This window comes from Procambarus clarkii, chromosome 41 (genome assembly GCF_040958095.1).
Source record: "Procambarus clarkii isolate CNS0578487 chromosome 41, FALCON_Pclarkii_2.0, whole genome shotgun sequence".
In the NCBI taxonomy this organism is placed as follows: Eukaryota; Metazoa; Arthropoda; class Malacostraca; order Decapoda; family Cambaridae; genus Procambarus; species Procambarus clarkii.
Window position 1 is genome coordinate 4,164,777 of NC_091190.1, and position 20,979 is coordinate 4,185,755.

General features: G+C 48.4%; 1 protein-coding gene across 1 annotated transcript in view; it reads left to right on the forward strand.

The window, feature by feature from the left end:
* Window positions 1–20,979, forward strand: part of LOC123761189 (uncharacterized) — a 306,507-nt gene that overhangs the window by 181,429 nt on the left and 104,099 nt on the right. The window lies entirely within an intron of this gene.

Consider the following 20,979-nt stretch of genomic DNA (forward strand, 5'->3'; position numbering starts at 1 on the left):
AGAGGTGTCAGATAAACACATCCTTGAAGTTGTGGCACTCAAGCCCAAAATGTATAGTGTGCTTTTGCTTGACAATAAAAATTCCATCACCGCTAAGGGTATTCCCCGAGCTGTGCAAAGATCTTTAACACATAACCACTTTAAAGAGACCCTTCACAGTAATGGTGTAGTAAATACTTTTAATTACTCACAAATAAGAAACATAGGGGGGCAGATGGCAACCACATTCAATACTAAGAGGGGTTTAAGTGCATTTGATGATAAGCGCTTTTACCTAAATAAATACACTAGCCTAGCGTATGGTCACCCAGACATACCATCCGAGCCCCACCCCAACACCTCAGCCCAAGGAATGTCCACCGAGAGTGAAGGTGGTGACGTCATTGAACCACAAGGAGAGGAAGGACAACACCCCACCAGCGAGAGTGAACCCTATGACGTCAGCAGTCAGTCACCTGAGGGAGGCGCACTACATCCCATTCACTCTCTGGGAGATGATGAGTCATCATCTTCGTCCCAGGAGGAGGAGGAGGAGGGGGAGGAAGACCCCACAACGGACTTGTGGGCGAGAAGGAGAGGTCTTGTTAATAAATATTATGTGGGGGGAGATGACCTACAATACGACTATGTTTAACCCTATGTACTTTGATAATATAATCTATAAATCATCAGGATTATTTCTTTTTCTCCTTCTTTAAGTATAGAGGCTTAAAATATATCCAACTTAAAAACAACTAAGGGAGGCGGGTCCCTCTTACGGTACACTCAAGGTCATCAAGTATGAGGAGGGCTGGTGAGGGGGGACCGCCCCTACTGCGAGGATCCTGTTTTTACACCTGTCCCATAGGGGGAGGTGGGGGGGGGGGTAACTACCGCTCACCTGAGTGTTTATTATACAAATATACTGTCATACTTTTCTGTATAAATGAACATGAGCATGAACATAGCGACACATAATAGATACCTATCTTCACTATTTTACGATTGTTGCTGCCCCACACCTTGGGCGACCTAATATGGGGTGGCTCTAAGTGGCACCCCGCCTCTGATTTTCTTATCTGATTACCCTTCATAGGCAGCTACTTTACTGTAAATGAACATGATCATAGTGGCACATAATAGATACCTATCTTCACTGTTTTTTCGACTGCTACCACTCACACCTTGGGTGACCTAATATGGAGTGGCACTATGTGGCTCCCCGCTTCTGATTTTCTTATCTGATTACCCTACATAGGTGGCTCTATCTGTCACCAAATAATCTACTTGCTCCCACGGGTCTTAACCCCTCAGTTCCTGGCGCCACTGTCCGCCCCTGGGCTCTCCCAGTCGGCCAAGGGCCGTCCTTATACACCCCTAGCGAGTGGGGAGGTTCAAGCCTCCTATAACTCACCTGAATCTGCCTTTCCTGACACTGGAAGGTTCAATTTTTAATATCTGGTCTGTTCAGGTCGCCAGCTGGGTGTTTATACTCATGTCCCAGGAACACGTCAGTGGTCTTATTGGTTATCTCATTCAAGGATGCAATATCACGTGCAGTGCAAGGTGTCGTAAAATTATCTCAAAAATAGTCCTAGAGAATGGAGGCTCACTTAAACTCATCAGTTAGTTTAAAAGTTTACTGAAGAAAAGGTATATATATATATACATATTGACATTTCTTTATGCAGTTTATAAGTAGAATCATCTGCTGTCGGTAACACTCCTCACGACACGTCTCTGGCAACACGGTCAGCTGACTGGATCCACCCGTCAGGCAACGGAACACACCTCGCGCCTCTGGCAACACGATCAGCTGACGGCTCCAACTGTCAGGCGGCGGGACACACCCACACCTGTTGCAACGCGATCAGCTTGGCGTTTCAAAGTTCGTTGCTGCCTCCTTGCACACCAGCTACTACCTCCAGGATCACTAACATCACCGATCACCCCAGACGCAGGCCCACGTCTGGGGTGCGCTACGCGCCTCAGGGTATTTTTATTTTTCACATTCCATTCAAAACTCCCGCGGTTACATGTGGTTCACATCAGCTTCCTCAGGGCTCTTGTAAACAGACGCCATCTTTAAAAAAAATTGTGGTCCACATACCCGGGTGTGAGAACCTCAGTAGTGAGTGAGCAACCAAGGCCGGCGAATGCAGAGTGAGCTCACAGCACTGCTGTTCAGCTTGTGACCACAGCATCGCCTAATAATGTCAAAATATTTATATAACTTGTTTTATTTAGCCATGATAGTATTAATAAAGAGCCTGAGTGTGATAATGACTGTGTACAATGTTCAAATATTAGTGATTCAATGCTGTTCACGATGTTCACAGTGCTAGCCACTGCACCACAGCATTTTATTTCGTCCATCTAGGAATCCTCAAACGACTTCTTAGGTTCCTTTAGAAAATAATCTTGTGGTCAATTATGTATTTACAGGATTTAGTGACTAGTATTGTGATAAGAGCAGGATTGTGGTGATAATAAGCAATGTGCGTAGTATTGTGGGATGAGTAATTGTGGTGAGGGAGTGAGGGATAGAATCGAGGTAGCCTCACTGTGTGGCAGCCACTCTTGTTTTGCTCATTATACTAGCTTAGTGGTTCGCTGTGGTGAACACAATTGTACATGGGTATATACAGTGTGTGTATATAATGTAGTAACAGCAACAGGAGTATGTTGGGAGGAGCTATTTTAGTGAGGGAGGTGACGTAATCGTAGCGTCGTCTGCTGACTGCTGTGTGAGTTCTCATGCAGTGTATGGTGGCCACTGTAAAGTTTGGACACAATACCGGCTTACTTGCATAGTTCTGGTGAATACAACATGAAGATAGGTATACATAACATGTGTAAATAGTGTAATACAAACAATAACAGTATGGTGGGAGGAACAATGTTAGAGGAGTGAGGGTGCGGCAGCTGACACTCGCGGAGTTCTGAGTGCGTTCCTGGTGAATGTATATAGTGTGTGATAGTGTATAGTGTGTAAATAGATTGTATATATACATAAATTAGCATAATACAATGACAATAAGTGTTAGATATGTGTACACATGTGTCATGCACGTAACAGTGTCTTCGGACACTACGGATGTTCTACTGCCATAATATAGTGTACGTGTTCATTATACATAGGATTGGCACATAAAAGCATATAAAATGTATTTTGAACAGTGTGCAGAAAATGAACAAAAATATATTCGAGGCAACTCGTGCATCCAGCCTCGAGTGCCCTACTGGCCCCGGGGGCGTATGCCACGGGCGACCAGGGAATGATGACGTCACGATCTTATGGACCCCATAGCAGCTAAAGTACTTACAATTACGACCTTCTGTTACTATACCCTATATACTATACTCAGGGAAGGGTTTTGAACACTTTAAAAACACAAAAGAATTTTTTCCAAAGATTTTATTTCCTGCGCACTTGGAGGGGGGAGGGGTGTCATATTTGGAGGCCACACAGTTAAGGGGTTAATGCTCACACGCACCAACTCATGCCTATATGAGCTCTTGGTTCCTAGACTAACACTCTGTCCTTAGACAATAAAATGATAAGTATAAATGTTCACAATATATAAAATACCCTAGCTCGTCTAGATCAAAGGGTAAAGGGAGGGACAATTATCTACCTTACTTCATTCCAACCACGAAGCCGACTCGTCCTCTGTTGAGGGATGTTGAGGTTCCTTGTCCTGGCTTCTGGTCTCCTGACGATCAGTTCCCACACACACAGGTTCCTCCGTCATTCTCGTGGTATCGCGTCCTCGCCGTACTCACTCCCAACAGGTACTGCCTTCCTCCTCCTCTTGTCTGGGGTGCTGGAGACAGGTTTTTGCGCTTTCGCCGTCCTCCACTCTCTCACTGGCGCTGTCGGCACCTTGCAGTCCAGCACAGTTCCTTTCGCCTCACTGCCAGTAGATTCGGCCCGGCTGTAGTTTTTCGCTTGATGTGTATAACATTGTCCACTGGGGTCCCAGACGTCGCCAGCCCAACGTTAGTCACTGCTGCAGACTCCTGATAGAGCTCTTGTCTCTCTAATCTGGCTCGTCCTCGCTTCTGGGCACTCCACGGAAGTTGGATGGCCTCCCAGACTGTCTGCAGTATCGAAACGAAGCTTAAATCTACTGGTAAGGCCTCTCTAGATCCGGAGCTCATTCGAGTGCGTCCTCACTCTAGATTGGCTCGTGACGTACTCTTCCCCACCCAGGCGCCTACCGCCCCGAGAGCCCTCCGCCTCGTGACGTCACACCGTCCGACGGCTCTCGTCATTGGTCACTTCCGGCACGTGACCTCACCTGGCCAATCAGGTGCCAAGAGACGTCACGACGTCTTAGCGGGAAACAGGATGGCTCGGCGCCGTCTTATGCCCCAAAAGGCGTAAGCCTCTTGCATTATCAAACTTAGCTGGCCGTTTTACAGCCAGCGTAATCACACTCCACTCTTTCTCATATATGAAAATGTTTCCTGAACATCAGAGAATACTTAGGTTATGCAGATATGTCTCTTTTAAGCTGGGAAGGAAGAAATATAGGGGTGGGACACCGTCACATACCCCTCCCCTTAAAATAAGTCATATCTGATCAGTGCACACGGGAAAGGGCATCTGCCTCTGCATTCTCTTTTCCCTTAATGTGCCTTATCTCTAACCAATATTCTTGCAGAAGTAACGCCCATCTCGTTAACCTCTGGTTTGAATTCTTCATTTTGTATAAGATGGTCAATGGGTTATGGTCAGTGAATACCAATACAGGTCACGCACTTCCTCCCACGTATACGTCGAAATGTTTTAAGGACATGACCAGAGCTAGGGCCTCTTTCTCGACGGTACTGTAGGCGCGCTGGTACTTTACAAACTTCTTTAAGTAGAAGGCCACTGGTCTGTGTGCCTCGTTCCTCTCTTGGGCCAACATGGCTCCTATTCCCACGTCACTGGCGTCGACATATAGTATGAATCTTGATGAAAAGTCTGGAGATATTAGAACAGGGGCCTCTGTCAACAGGCTCTGCGTCTTTTCAAAAGATTCCTGGCAGGCCTCCTCCCATTTCCATCTCTTATTCTTGGACAACAACTCCGTCAGAGGGTGGGTTATGGTGGAGAAATTCTCACAGAACCCCCTGTAGTAGCCTATCATTCCCAGATACCGAAGTAATTCCTTCCTTGTTCTGGGCACGGGGTACTCCTTGATTGCTGTCACCTTCTGATCAATCAGGGTCACTTCTCCTTGTCTTATAAGGAATCCCAAGTACTCCAGACGAGCCTTTCCAAACTCGCTTTTCGCTAGATTCACTGTCAAGTTCGCTTCCTCAAGCCTCCTGAACAATTCCTTGAGTCAGACCAAATGAGTTTCCCAACTGTTGGCATACACCACGATGTCATCTATGTACACCGTGCATCCTTCGGCCCCCCGAAGTACCTCGTTCATCATTCTTTGGAAGCAACTGATGCTGTTTTTTTTTTTTAACCCGAACGGCAGCACCTTGTACTGGTATTGCCCGTCCGGCGTGACGAAAGCAGAAATCTTCCTCGCCTCCTGGGTCAATGATATCTGGTAATATCCTTTCAGGAGATCGACCTTCGACACGTACCTGGCGTTGCCTACCTGGTCAATACAATCATTCATGTGGGGCATAGGATGAGAATCTGACACAGTGATGGCGTTTACCTTCCGATAATCCGTACAAAAACGGTACTTCCCATCGCTCTTCCTGATCAATGAACAAGGCGAACTCCACTCACTGTTATTGGGCTCTGCTAGGTCGTTCACCAGAAGATATTCCACTTCTTTCCTCATTAGCTCCCTCTTCTCCAGGCTGACCCGATAAACACTGCTTAATCGGCCACCTCTTAATACCACCTCTCACTTCTATTTCGTGCATCACACTCCTGTGGCGTCGGGGCACGTCCGTGAAAATAGACTCATTCTCCCTCAAAATGGTCATCAATTCGGCCCTCTGCTTCCCTTTCAGATGTTGTAATTTCTCTCCAATGCTTCCTAGACTCCCGATGTTGGAAAGATGAGTGTCATCAGCACGTTCCCATTTTCCTTCTTCCTCCAGTAATTCTTGGTTCAGTCTCATACACATAACTGCTCTCCCCTCTCCTTCTGATCGCATCGTCCCGTTCCGATCGGTGGCCTTTCCTTCTTCCTGGAAATACGGCTTCAGATGATCTATATGACACACCTGCATCTTACGGGGTGTCATCAGCACGGGCCCATTTTCCTTCTTCCTCCAGTAATTCTTGGTTCAGTCTCATACACATAACTGCTCTCCCCTCTCCTTCTGATCGCATCGTCCCGTTCCGATCGGTGGCCTTTCCTTCTTCCTGGAAATACGGCTTCAGATGATCTATATGACACACCTGCATCTTACGGGGTGTCATCAGCACGGGCCCATTTTCCTTCTTCCTCCAGTAATTCTTGGTTCAGTCTCATACACATAACTGCTCTCCCCTCTCCTTCTGATCGCATCGTCCCGTTCCGATCGGTGGCCTTTCCTTCTTCATGGAAATACAACTTCAGACGATCTATATGACACACCTGCATCTTACGGGGTCGGTCTGGCTTGCTGATTTCATAGTTCACCTGGCCTATCCGCTTCACAACCCTGTATCGTCCTTCGAAACGCGGTTCAGTCACCTTGCTCTTTCCGGGTAGCAGCACCATCTTCAGGTTATCTTGAGATGATTTCGGGGCTTTAGTGTCCCCGTGGCCCGGTTCTTGACCAGGCCTCCACCCCTAGGAAGCAGCCTGTGACAGCTGACTAACACCTAGGTACCTATTTAACTGCTAGGTAACAAGGGCATAGGGTGAAAGAAACTTTACCCAATGTTTCTCGCCGGCGCCTGGGATCGAACCCAGGACCACAGGATCACATGTCCAGCATGCTGTCCGCTCGGCCGACCGTCTCCCATCACCATCACCTGGGTTCCAACCTGGAACTCCCTTGGGACGGCCTTCCGGTCATACCAATCGGACATCTTCCTCTGGGCCTTTCTCAGATACTCGGCTGCCAACTTCTTCCCACTTCCAAGTTGTTCCCTGAATTTATACACATATTCGTCGACTGATTTCATAGCCACTCCCGGCGTCAGTTGTTCCTTCAGCATCAACAGGGGACTACACACCTCATGTCCATACTCGAGTTGAAACGGTGAGAATCCCAGAGACTCCACCACTGTGTCCCGTATCGCAAATAACGCTGGATACTGTCACGGGGGGTGGGCTGGGGCTCTGCTAGCACTCAGCTGCTAGGGGCTCAGAGGGCGGAATACTCAGCCCCTCCGACTTCCGGGATTCACCGGAGTCTCCTTGGTCACACAGGAGAGGACCAACAATGCCCACCTCCACAGGTCTTTGCTTCCACCACAAAAGGGGGGGGGGGGTGCCACTGATTCACCCTGGAAGCCCTTCAGTCAAACACGGGGAAACTGCTGTTAACAGTTCCGGCTTAGACCCGTGAAGGAGTGAAGGAAGACTCAGGCTTACCTTATAACAATAACCTCCCTGAGTCTTGCCTGCCAGACAAAAGGTTGCAGGAACTCCTTTCCCGCCTGTCTTCTCTATCTTCTTCTTAACAAGGTCGCCAGCTGGGTTATTATGTTTGCACCCCAGCGATGCAGTTCAGTGGGTGTATTATATATTGTTTGTTGCCAGAAGGTTGCTACTCCCATAGATCTGCTATTAGACTGCCGGCCCAGGGTACTCTCCTAGGAAGGTCTGTGTGGCTTTGCCTCTCTCTAGCCGCTACGTTACTAGTTGCCACCATTCAAGCACTGATACTGATCGGATGGCTAAGGGTACACTTTTATATAAGTCTGTGCTGTATTTACCACTCTCCAGGCAATAAGAACTTCTATAGAGAACGTAGTGTTCCCTAGGTGGTACTATGATAACCTTCGTGTATGCTCATAGAGAAATATTATAATGGAGGCCGGAAAAATAGGCAGATGGATCTACAATTTCCTGACCAACAGAACCCAATGTGTAATAGTCAACAAAATAAAATCCAGCCCATCAACCGTGAAGAGCTCAGTCCCCCAGGGTACTGTGCTTGCTCCAGTACTTTTTCTCATCCTCATTTCGGACATAGACAAGAACACAACCTATAGCACTGTATCATCCTTTGCAGATGACACTAGGATCTTCATGAGAGTAGGCAACATAGAGGACACGGCGAACCTCCAGTCAGATGTAGATCAGGTCTTTCTATGGGCTACAGAAAATAATATGGTGTTTAACGAAGATAAGTTCCAGCTCATGCGCTATGGAAAAAATGAAAATATAAAAACGGAAACCACGTACAAAACTCAGGCAAATCATAACATAGAACGAAAAGGCAATGTAAAGGATCTGGGTGTACTCATGTCGGAAGACCTTACCTTTAAAGAACACAATAAAATAGCCGTCACAACTGCAAGAAAAATGACAGGTTGGATAACAAGAACTTTTCACACTAGAGATGCTATACCGATGATGATACTTTTCAAAACGCTTGTGCTCTCTAGAGTGGAGTACTGCTGCACAATGACAACACCTTTCAAAGCTGGAGAAATTACTGACCTGGAGAGCGTGCAGAGATCCTTTACTGCTAGAATCCACTCAGTAAAACATCTAAACTATTGGGACCGACTAAAGAGCCTAAAACTGTACTCCCTTGAGCGCAGGCGGGAGAGGTACATAATAATTTACACGTGGAAAATATTAGAGGGGCTGGTCCCAAACCTGCACACAGAAATAACATCACATGAGACCAGAAGACATGGCAGGATGTGCAGAATACCCCCGTTGAAAAACAGAGGTGCAACTGGTACTCTGAGAGAGAACTCTATCAACATCAGAGGTCCAAGACTGTTCAACACGCTTCCACTACACATAAGGGGCATAACTGGCCGACCCCTCACAGTGTTCAAGAGAGAACTGGATAAGCACCTCCAAAGGATACCTGATCAACCAGGCTGTGACTCGTACGTCAGGCTGCGAGCAGCCGCGTCCAACAGCCTGGTTGATCAGTCCGGCAACCAGGAGGCCTGGTCGACGACCGGGCCGCGGGGACGCTAAGCCCCGGAAGCACCTCAAGGTAACCTCAAGGTAAGGCGGCACACTTAAACACAATGATAAAATGTGTTAATTTACTGACACAAATACATGATCACACATACAATCACAAGTAATACATGAATATGAAAATAAGGATAATAAGACTGGAGATCGTCAGCCTCTTCTTCTACGACCTCCAACACTCCTTCAACTGGGCAGAAAGACAGGAGTCCCACACTCTCTCACAGGAGAGCCTCTTCACCACGTCGGCACCTCTTCTTCACTGTCCTGCTGTCCATACACACTGTCCTCTCCAACAGTCTTGAACACCAGCTGCCCTGCAGCCTATTCTACTACCAAAGTATTAATGTCCTATTGCCACATACATAAGTGAATTTTGTGGCCTAACTAGCCTACTCACACAAGGGGTAATGGGAGAGAAAATGATCTACCTTACATTCCTGGCTCACAACGCCTGTCCCTCGATGGTGTGAGGTTCCCACGCTTCCTGAGTCGATCCTTGATGATCCAGGAACGTTCCACAGGTCCTCAGGTGTCGTGGAGCCTTCGCGTCGTCGCCATTCCAATCCCTGAGATTCAGCTACCCCAATCCTGGTTCATCGATGGGCACTGAGCTAATCACTATTTTCCCACACTCGCCCCTTCCACAAGGCATTGCTCCTTGTCCTAAGAACGGTGTCGTCCCTCCAAAACCCTCAGTGGATGTGACCCGGTCACAGCTAGGCTTGCCCGCCACACCTTCCAGGCCCTCAACGTCCAGCGTCGTCGCCGAATATTCAATTCAATATTCGCCGAATTCCAAGTTTGGCACTCCTTTGCCCAAAGAACTTCCTTTTTGCTTCCCAGAAGCGCGGGGTCTCCAATGTATAAGGTGGGCTGCGACAGCTAGCTCTAATCCACTAAGAAAGGCTAGTAGAGCCTCAAATCCTTGAGAGCTGACCGAGGTGCGTCCTCTCGCCTCCACGGTCAGGTCGACTCTGACGTTGGCGCCACCCGGGGCACTCGGTGACGTCACTGCGGGCCCTGATTGGTCGCCCTCGACCTAAGTCGGCCAATCCGCGATCGGCTAGTGTCCCTTCCAAAACGTCATATCTGCAGTAGGGAATACTCTTTCATTTTATATCAGGGTGCCAATTTCCCCTTACTTACAACTTATAATATAACTTTCTCCCTAAACTGGCAGCCGGTCTGGTCGCCACATATATCAATAGACTTCCTGTACCTCAGAGAATCAGTAGGGAGAGCTGATATGACTCTTAAAGCAGGCAAACGAAAGAAATGGGAGAGGGCACCGTAAGAATACACAGCCTCATCCCATTCTGCTCCTTGTTCGGCGCAGAACACTCTTAACATGGTCTTCAAGGTCGAGTGGAACCTTTTGATCGCTGCTTGTGATTGCGGTCTGTAAGGCGAAGACCAAATCTGGGTTATCGCCCAGCTTGCAATAGTTTGCTTTAACCATCTCGATTGGAACACGCTCCCACAATCAGTCTGAATTTCTTTGGGTATCCCCACCCAAGAGAAAAAATGCTGGAGCTGTCCCATAATACTCTTTGATGTTAGCTGTCGCAACAGGACCGCTTCCGAAAACCTCGTTGACTCACACACAATCGTCAGCAAGTAGTTGTTCCCCTCTCTTCGTTCGGGGCAAGGGTCCCACACCGTATATCAGTAGACTCTCAAACGCCTGTCGGAAAGCAGGGACAGGAACCAGAGGGGCCCTCGGTATTGCCGGCACGTTCTTTCCCGCCCTCTGACAAGGAAGACACGTTTTACAATGACATCTCACGTCGGCGTCCATTCCCGGCCAATAGAAACGTTCCCTGATCCGGTTCAGTGTCTTGGTTACTCCCAGGTGACCTGCAGGGTCCACTGAGTTCGCCAAATCCAGCACTGCTCCTCTGCATCGAGTCGGTAACACTACCTGCTGCTTCATTCCCAGTGCCTCCATATCGGCCTCCGTCCTCACTGGCCTCCACTGCCTCATCAGCATCCCCTCTTCTAAGTAGAAATGCATAGCAGTCTCAGGTCCTGCGCGACCTCCCTCGGCCTTTAGTATCAACTCTGGAAATTCCTCTCGCTGCAGCTCGCCCAGTCAAGCGCGATCCAACCTGAGAGGACTGGTGAGAGTTATCTGTACTCCGTCATCTGGATTCCCACCACACTCCATCTGTCCTCTGGGTTCCTCGAAGAGTTGATCGATTCCTAGGCTGTCAAGCATATCCTCTCCAGCCTGACCAGATCCACTTGTTTCGCCTTCGACACTCTGTCTTGGGAATACTGCGCACACAGGGAACGCTCCCTCAGCCATCTTCCTCGCGTTTCCCCAGGTGTCCGACGCACTGCCTCCCTTTCTATAGTGTTCCAAACACTCCTCGCCCTTAACGAGGTTTGGGAGTACACATCCCCCACATGAGTCATTTCCCATAATGACCTGGGCCTCCATCTTAGGCATCGAGGCGAAGACCCCCAACACTAGGGTCTTGCAGCCGTAGTCAGAGTCCAAAATCACCTCGTGAAAGGGCATTCTCACTGGGCTCCCATCGTGGTGACCATGGCCACCCCCACACTGGTGTCCTCATATCCCTCAGGGAATAGGGTCTCATTTACCAAGGTAAAGTCTGCTCCAGTATCTCTTAACATCTTCACTGTAATGGGGTCGGCCACTTTTATCCCCACGGTACCCTCACAAATAAAAGGATGGATCTTTTCCTTCCTCTCTAGTAGAGATCTGCTCAAAACATTTTTGGCTCCTTGGTCGTCTATTCTGACCAGTGCCACTATTGGTTGTGAGTGTGGTTGCCTGGGGCGACCACACTCACGTGCGAAGTGTCCGCGCCCGCCACAATTAAAATACCTAACTCTCCTGGGAGGCGACTCTTCACCTGTCGCTCGGGCAACGCTCCCAGAAACCGCCGTCCCCTGGGTTCTCCTCGTGCACCCTGTCGTCGTCTCCCTTACAGCATTCCTCCCTCCAGCACCAGTTCCGGCGTTCCCCCTTGGGGTCTCCTCACTGGTTCCCCTGAACTCTTGAACCGCCTCACCTCACTGTGTAAACTACTCTTGGGAGAGTCTCCGTCTGTTCTCGCTCCTCCTGAACTCCTGAAGTTCCCCCCAAACCTTGAGTAAGGTGAGTGCCTGGGCTGTTCCTCCTTTCCGAGATGTAGTGCCTCTTCCAGCAGTTCGGCTCTGTCTGCAGCAGCCTTAAGTTCTCTAATACCTGCCTCCTTGATCCTGACCCTTAGCTCTGGATGGAGCTTCGGCATGAACCTTTCCATCACCATCAACTGCTACAGCTCCTCCATCGTCTCCACCTCTTCGGCCTTCAGCCACCGCAGGAGCATGCGCTCCATGTCCCGAGCAGTTTCAGCTTACGACCTTCCAGAAGCTCTTGTGCACTCACGGAAGCGTTTCTTGTAAACCTCTGGGGTTAATCGATACGATTGGAGCACAGCTTTCTTGATCGTGTCATAAACGGCGCACTCCTCAAGGTCCAACATGTTATAAGCTTCCCTTTCCTCGCCAGTCAACCTACTCTGTACTAACGCAACCCAATCCTCTTCCGGCCATTCCTTCAATGTCGCTATCCTCTCAAAATGGTCAAAGAAAGCTTCGGCTTCTAGAGGGTCAAAGATTGGTAGGTCGCGCTCCTGGACCTTGGGATCATCCCGCCGAGCAGACACCGAGGGCAGCCCGTGCCCCACCCGACGCATCTTGACTTCTTTCTTCGCTTTTATTTCTTCCCGTCGCAGTTGTCTTTCTCCTTCCTCTCGTTGCCGTTGGGCTCTGCGCTCCTCACGCTTCAGCTGAGCTTCGCGCTGCTCCCATTTCAGCTGAGCTTCGCGCCTCCTGCTTCAGCTGGGCTTCGCGCTCACGCTTCTCTCGCTCTAGTTGGGCTTCACACTCCTCTCACTTCAGCTGAGCTTCGCGCTCCTCCCGCTTCAGCTGAGATTCAAGCTGCATTTTCATTATCTCCAGCATTATGCTTCTCCTGCTGCCACTGCTGGATCCCCTACTCCTGCCTTCGTCACTTCGGTTCCCACCTGGGCTTCGCGCTCATGCTTCTCTCTCTCTCTAGTTGGGTTTCAGGCTCCTCTCGCTTCAGCTGAGCTTCGCGTTCCTCCCGCTTCAGCTAGGCTTCGTGCTCACACTCCTTTTGCTCCAGCTGAGCTTCGCGCTCCTCACGCTTCAGCTGAGCTTCAAGCTGCATTTTCATTATCTCTAGCTTTATGCTTCTCCTGCTACCACCGCTGGATCCCCTACTGCTGCCTTCGTCGCTTCGGTTCCCACTAACACTGGCAGGTACTTGGGGCGGTCCTTCCCTGGATGCCTCCTCTCGGGCCTTGAGCTGAGCCATGATCTCAATCCGATGCTCCGCCACCCTGGAGGACCTCAACCTCTTCCCAAAATGGTCCGCCACTAGCTGCAGCTGAGCCATGGTGAAACCATGGCGAAACAATGGCTCAGCTGCCTGCTCGTCCAGCACCTGCTCGTCCCTCGACTCAATAAATATTTTCACTCTGTCATCCTGCATCTCTAGGCTATTGAGTAACCGTATACAGGGAATACACTAGCGAGCAGTGTAAACCGAGACCAATATTGACTTTAGCACACTCGTCACTGCACCTGCAATCATTGGGCACTCTTGTCCGATGATCCTGGCGAGGTCGCCACTGTCAAGGTTCACCCCCTTTCTACCTGTGGTTGTGGTTGCTCCTACGGGTCTTAGCCCCTGACTTCCTGGCGCCACTGTCCGTCTCGGGGCTTCCCCAGTCGGACAAGAGCTGGCCTTATACACCCCAAGCGAGTGGGGAGATTCAAGCCTCCTATAACTCACCTGAACCTGCCCGTCCTGATACTGGGAGGTTCAATCTTTAATATCTGGTCTGCTCAGGTCGCCAGCTGGGTGTTTATTTTTATAGTTGTGTGTGTTGGTGGTGTTGTCGTGTTGATCCTTCTTTCTGGACAACCCAACCCACAACTTGGTAGAGTGCTTATACCTCACTAGGAGATCACCCTTGGCGCTTCTGGCTCTTGGAGAGGGGCTCAACGTCACACGTTTAGGGAATGCGGCTCCAACACTTAGCCTCGTTGTCACGTGCACACACCCACTCGAGCTGCTGTGACTCCCCACTCTCTCCTTAGGTGATATGATCTCCTCAATCCCCCTTTGACTTATTAGTATTACCTTCTACCCTGTCCACAGCAGTGATTCTTGGTTCTTTCTCTCTCTCTCTCTCTTCTGTACTATTTCATGGGAAGCCTCACTAGGACAAGGGCAAACACCAGCAAATTGGAATACATTTACTGGACAAAGCACATACACACATATAATAATAATGAATCCTATACTCTATACTATTACAATCAGGTTGCACTCCAACATCATCAGAACTCTATCATCAGCTTATCAAGTGGTATCCTATCTCCTGGTTCACCACCTGATACTATCAACCTCCTGAAGTTGATCAAGTCTACATACACTGTTGCGCCATCAGCAAGAGAATATATATATGTATCTATAAATGTGTACAAAGAAAATCAGCATGTGAATGCAATAACATATATCATTATAAATGTTCCTTGATACACAACAATGATCAATCGATCACTCTATCAGTCTTAGAACACATACATCTGTAGGTAATCCAGCCTACGACTGTAACTCTAAACTTCAGTATAAAACACTCCTTGACATAAGAATGCAAACAATCACTCACCTCTCACTGCGTCTTGCACGCTAATGACAACCAAACACTATCAACTCCTTACAAGTAATCCACCAGAACTTCCCTTCCACATCTGGAAGTTCATTACCCTGATCTCTTCAGGTTCTTCCGGGCTTAACTACCAGGATCCTCTGCAGCTCCTCCAGGCTGCTACCATGAAGTTTTCTTGAGCAACTACGGTGCTTCACCCTTCTGCTAGGTTCCTTCACAGTTCTCTTGGCTGCTACACCATGAAGTTCCCTCGAGCAACTATGGTGCTTCACCACCTCTACAGAAGCACGTGACATACCTCTTCACTGCTTCTCCTCACAGCTCGGGGTCCTCTCCTCCACTACCTTGGAGTCTCATCAACTACTCCCTCTGTGCTGGCTTCGAAGTTCTCAGCAACTTCTTCCCCAAAGACAAACCTGCAACCCATCGACACTCCAATAAAAATGTTTCCCGTTTAACACATAAACAAAAATAATCACATAATATGTTTGCCTCCAACCTCTATCTGTCCTCTACATACTGTGAGAGTGGACTCCCCCATTGGGCGGGTCCATGCTCCACCTCGCCTTGCGGGTGTGAGTCAAACTGGGAGGGTCCTCCGCCGTCAGGAGCCGGGCTCCCTCAGTTGCCTGCCAGCGCTCAGAGGAGATGGACGTCGCTCCGTGTTCCTCCCTCTCCACTCTCTTATTTCAGGCTTTCTGCCTTATTAAAACATGTCTAACTTATCAATAAACATTGCTACTGTCGCTGGGCACACGACCAACTACAAGCAATCACTATGAACTGGCTTAAATCGTGCTTACCACAGATTGTCTAGTCGAGGGCGCTATCCCTCTGACAGAGCTTGGTCAGGGCGCTTCCACGGCCCACAATAATGTCTCTGGGCGGCTTAATACTCTCCTCGTCGACCAGGACTTGGGACCACAACGTTCCAGCTCGATTCTACAGCTGGCACGTCTGCATACTTCTCTTCTCTTGGAGATATATCACTAGGGGTTCTTTTCTGACGGGAGCTCAAACGGAGCGCGGCTTTCCCCTGCGATGTCTGGCCTCAAGTGAGGTCAGAGCCCTCCAGAAGCGAGCCTTACGCCTCCAGCAAAATGTCCACATCTCCTAGCCAGTCATTTATCTGTTTTCTTCTTCACTGCCCATAATCTTAAATTGTTCATCATATCCAACCAGCTATTTTATAACCGTGTTATCGCCTCTATATTTCCTATACCTTCTAGTTAGGTCAGGCTTGCTGAATAACTCTCAAAGGGGAGACTCGTTTCTCCTGCAGGCTGAGATCATAACATTATATTCGTGTTCCAGCAAAACGTCAGTGGGCTTATTGGTTATCTTAATCAAAGGATGCAATATCACGTGCAGTGCAAGGTGCTGTAACATGATCTCACTCAAAAATAGTCCTAGAGAATGGAGGCTCATTTAAACTCATCAGTTAGTTTAAAAGTTTACTAAAGAAAAGTATATATATACATATAAATTGCATAAAGAAATGTCTATAAGTAGAATCGTCCGCTGTCGTCAACACTCCTTACGACACGTCTCTGGCAACATGGTCAGCTGACTGGATCCACCTGTCAGGCGGCGAGACACACTTCGCGCCTCTGGCAACACGATCAGCTGACGGCACCAACTCTCAGGTGGCGGGACACACCCACACCTCTGGCACACGATCAGCTGGACGTTTCAAAGTTCGTTGCTGGCTCCTTGCACACCAGCTACCACCTCCATGAATACTAACAGCACCACATCAACACATTAATGCTCACACGCACCAAATCATGCTTATATGAGCTCCTGACTCCTAGCCTAACACTCTGTCCTTAGAAAATAAAATGATAAGTAGAAATGTTCACAATATATAAAATACCCAAGCTCGCCTAGATCAAAGGGTAAATGGACAATTATCTACCTTACATCATTCCAACCACAAAGCCGACTCGTCCTCTGTTGAGGGATGTTGAGGTTCCTGATCCTGGCTTCTGGTCTCCTGACGATCAGTTCCCACACACACAGCTTCCTCCGTCGTCCTCGTGGTATCGCGTCCTCGCCGTACTCACTCCCAACAGGGACTGCCTTCCTCCTCCTCTTGTTCGGGGTGCTGGAGACAGGTTCTGCACCTTCGCCGTCCTCTACTCTCTCACTGGCACTGTCGGCACCTTGCAGTCCAGCACAGTTCCCTTCACCTTACTGCCAGTAGATTCGGCCTGGCCGTAGCTTTTCGCTTGATGTGTATAAAGTGGTCCACTGGGGTCCCACACGTCGCCAGCCCAACATTAGTCCCTGCTGCAGACTCTTGATAGAGCTCTTGGCTGTCTAATCCGGTCCGTCCTCACTTCTGGGCACTCCACGGAAGTTGGATGGCCTCCCAGACTGTCTGCAGTATCGAAGCGAAGCTTAAATCTACTGCTAAGGGCTCTCTAGATCCGGAGCTCACTCGAGTGCGTCCTCACTTGAGTGCGTCCTGTTATGATCTCAGCCTGCAGGAGAGACGAGTCTCCCTCCTTGAGAGTTATTCAGCAAGCCTGACCTGATTAGAAGGTCTAGCAAATATTGAGGTGATAACACATATGTAAAATAGTTGCTTGGATATGTATAACAGTTTGAGATTATGGGCAATGAAGAAGAAAACAGATAAACGACTGGCTAGGAGATGTGGACATTTTGCTGGAGGCGTGAGGCTCGCTTCCGGGGGACCTTGACCTCACTTGAGTGCCAAACATCGCAGGGAAAAGCCGCGCTCCGTTGAGCTCCCATCAGAAGGGAACCCCTAGTGATATATCTCGAAGAGAAGAGAAGTGTGTAGACGTGCCAGCTGTGGAACTGAGCTGGGAACGTTGTGGTCTCAAGTCCTGGTCGACAAAGTGTTTATTAAATCGCCCAGAGGCATTATTGTGGGCCGTGGAAGCGCCGTGACCAGACGCCGTCAGAGGGAGAAGCGCCCTCGACCAGTTAATCTGTGGTAAGCACGATATACGCCAGTTCATAGTGATTGCTTGTAGTTGGTCGTGTGCCCAGCGACAGTAGCGATGTTTATTTATAAGTTAGACATGTTTTAATAAGGCAGAAAGCCTGAAATAGGAGAGTGAAGAGGGAGGAACACGGAGCGACGTCCATCCCCTCTGAGCTCTGACAGACGACTGAGGGAGCCCGGCTCCTGACGGAGGAAGACCCTCCCAGCGAGTGAGGACCGCCGCCAGGCGAGGTGGAGTATGGACCCGCCCAAAACGGGGGAGTTCACTCTCACAGTATGTAGAGGACAGATAGAGGTTTGAGGCAAACATATTGTGTGATTATTTTTGTTTATGTGTTAAAAGGGAAACAATTTTATTGGAGTGTCGATGGGTTGCAGCTTTGTCTTTGGGGAAGAAGTTGCTGAGAACTTCGAAGCCAGCATAGATGAAGTAATTGATGAGACTCCAAGGTAGTGAAGCAGAGGACCTCGAGCTGTGAGGAGAAGCAGTGAAGGGGAGTGTCACGTGCTTCTGTAGAGGTGGTATAGCAGCCAAGAGAGCTGTGGAGGACCCTAGCAGAAGGGCGAAGCACCGTAGTTGCTCAAGGAAACTTCATGGTAGCAGCCTGGAGGAGCTGCGGAGGATCCTGGTAGTGAAGCCCGGAAGAACCTGAAGATATCAGGGTAGTGAACTTCCAGAGGTGGAAGGGGAAGTTCTGGTGGATTACTTATAGGGAGTTGATAGTGTTTGGTTGTCATTAGCGTGCAAGACGCAGTGAGAGGTGAGTGACTGTTTGCATTCTTATGTCAAGGAGTGTTTTATACTGAAGTTTAGAGTTACTGTCGTAGGCTGGATTACCTACAGATGTATGCGTTCCAGGACTAACAGTGATCGATTGATCATTGTTGTGTATCAATGAACATTTATTCTGATATATGTTATTGCATTCAAATGCTGATTTTCTATATATATATATTATCTTGCTGATGGTGCAACAGTGTATGTAGACTTGATCAACTTGAGGAGGTTGATAGTATCAGGTGGTGAACCAGGAGATAGGATACCACTTGATAAGCTGATAATAGAGTTCTGATGGTGTTGGAGTGCAACCTGATTGTAATATTATAGAGTATAGGATTCATCATTATTACATGTGTGTATGTATCGTGTATGTGCTTTGTCCAGTAAATGTATCCCAATCTGCTGGTGTTTGCCCTTGTCCTAGTGAGGCTTCCCAGGAGGTAGTAAAGAAGAAAGAGAGAGAGAAAGAACCAAGAACCACTGCTGCGGACAGGAGGTAATACTAGTAAGTCATAGGGGATTGAGGAGATCATATCTCATAAGGAGAGAGTGGGGAGTCACAGCGGCTCGAGTGGGTGTGTGCACGTGACAACGAGGCTAAGTGTTGGAGCCGCATCCCCTTAACGTGGGACGTTGAGCCCCTCTCCAAGAGCCAGATGCGCCAAGGGTGATCTCCTAGTATAAGCACTCTACCGAGTTGTGGGTTGGGTTGTCTATTGAGAAAGATCAACGACGACAACACCAACCAACCCACAGTCTATAATAGTCCTCACTCTAGGGTGGCTCGTGATGTACTCTCCCCCGCCCAGGCGCCAGCCGCTTCGAGAGCCCTCTGCCTCGTGACATCACACCGCCCGAGGGCACTCGTCATTGGTTACTTCCGGCATGTGACCTCACCTGGCCAATCAGGTACCGGGAAGCGTCACGACGTCTTGGCGGGAAACAGGATGGCTCGGCGCCGTCTTGTGCCCCAAAAGGCGTAAGCCCCTTGCATTATCAAACTTAGCTGGCCATTTGACAGCCAGCTTATTCACGCTCCTCGCTTTCCCACACATGAAAATGTTCCCTGAACATCCGAGAATACTTAGCTTATGGAGGTATGTCTCTTTTAAGCTGGGAAGGAAGAAATATAGGGGTGGGACACCGTGACACTGTACATGGTTAGCCCAAGTAATGTTACAGGTTATACATGGTGAGCCTTGGTAATGTTAGAGGTTTTACATGTTGAGTCTTGAGAATGTTACAGGCTATACATGGCGAGCCTTGGATATGTTACAGGCAGTACATGATGAGTCTTGGTTGTTTTACAGACTGTAAATGGTGAGCCTTGGTAATGGTGCAGGTTATACATGGTTTGCATTGGTTATGTTACAGGTTGTACTAGGTGAAGCATTGGTGATGTTACAGGCTGTACATGGTGAAGCCGTGGTGATGTTGCAGGCAGTATATAGTAAAGCCTTGGTGACGTTACAGGCTCTACATTGTTAGCCTTGATAATCTTACAAGCTATACATAGTGAGGCATTCTTAATGTTACAGGCAGTATAAGGTGAAGCCTTGGTGATGCTACAGGCTGAACATGGTTAGCCTTTGTGATGTTACAGGATGTACATGGTGAGGCTTGATGTTACAGGATGTTCATGGAGAGGGTTGATGTTACAGGATGTAAATTTTGAAGCCTTGGTAATCTTACAGGTTGTGGATGTCGAAGACTTTGTAATGCTACAAACTTAACATGGTTATCCTTAATAATGTTACAGGCTGTACTGTGTGAAGCCTCCGTAATGCTACAGGCTGCACATGGTAAAGCCTTGGTGATATTACAGTCTGTACATTGTTAGCTTTGGTGATGTTAAAGGTTGTACATAGTGAAGCTTTGGTGATGTTACAGGCTATACATGGTGAGCCTTGGTAATGTTGCAGGCTTTATATGTTGAGCCTTAGTGATGTTACAGGATGTACATGGTTAGCCTTTTTGATGTTACAGGCTGTACATATTTAGCCTTGGTGATGTTACAGGATTTACATGATGATCCTTGATGTTGTTACAGGATGTACATTTTGAAGCCTTGGTGATCTTACAGGCTGTGCATGTGAAGCCTTTGTAATGTTACAGGCTGTACATGGTGATCCTTGCAATTTTTGCTGCTTTACATGGTGAGCCTTGCTGTTTTTACAGGCTGTTCATGATGAGCCATGGTAATGCTACAGGTTATAGATGGAGATTTGGTAATGTTGCAGGTTATACATGGTGAGCCTTGGTAATGTTTACGGACTGTATATAGTGAGCCTGGATTATGTTTCAGGTTACAGGTTACATAGTGAGCCTTGATAATGTTACAGGTTATACATGGTGAGCCTTGGAAATGTTACAGGCTTTACATAGTGAGCCTTGGTAATGATAAAGGCTATTTATGGTGAGATTTGGTAATGTAAAAGGCTTAACATGGTG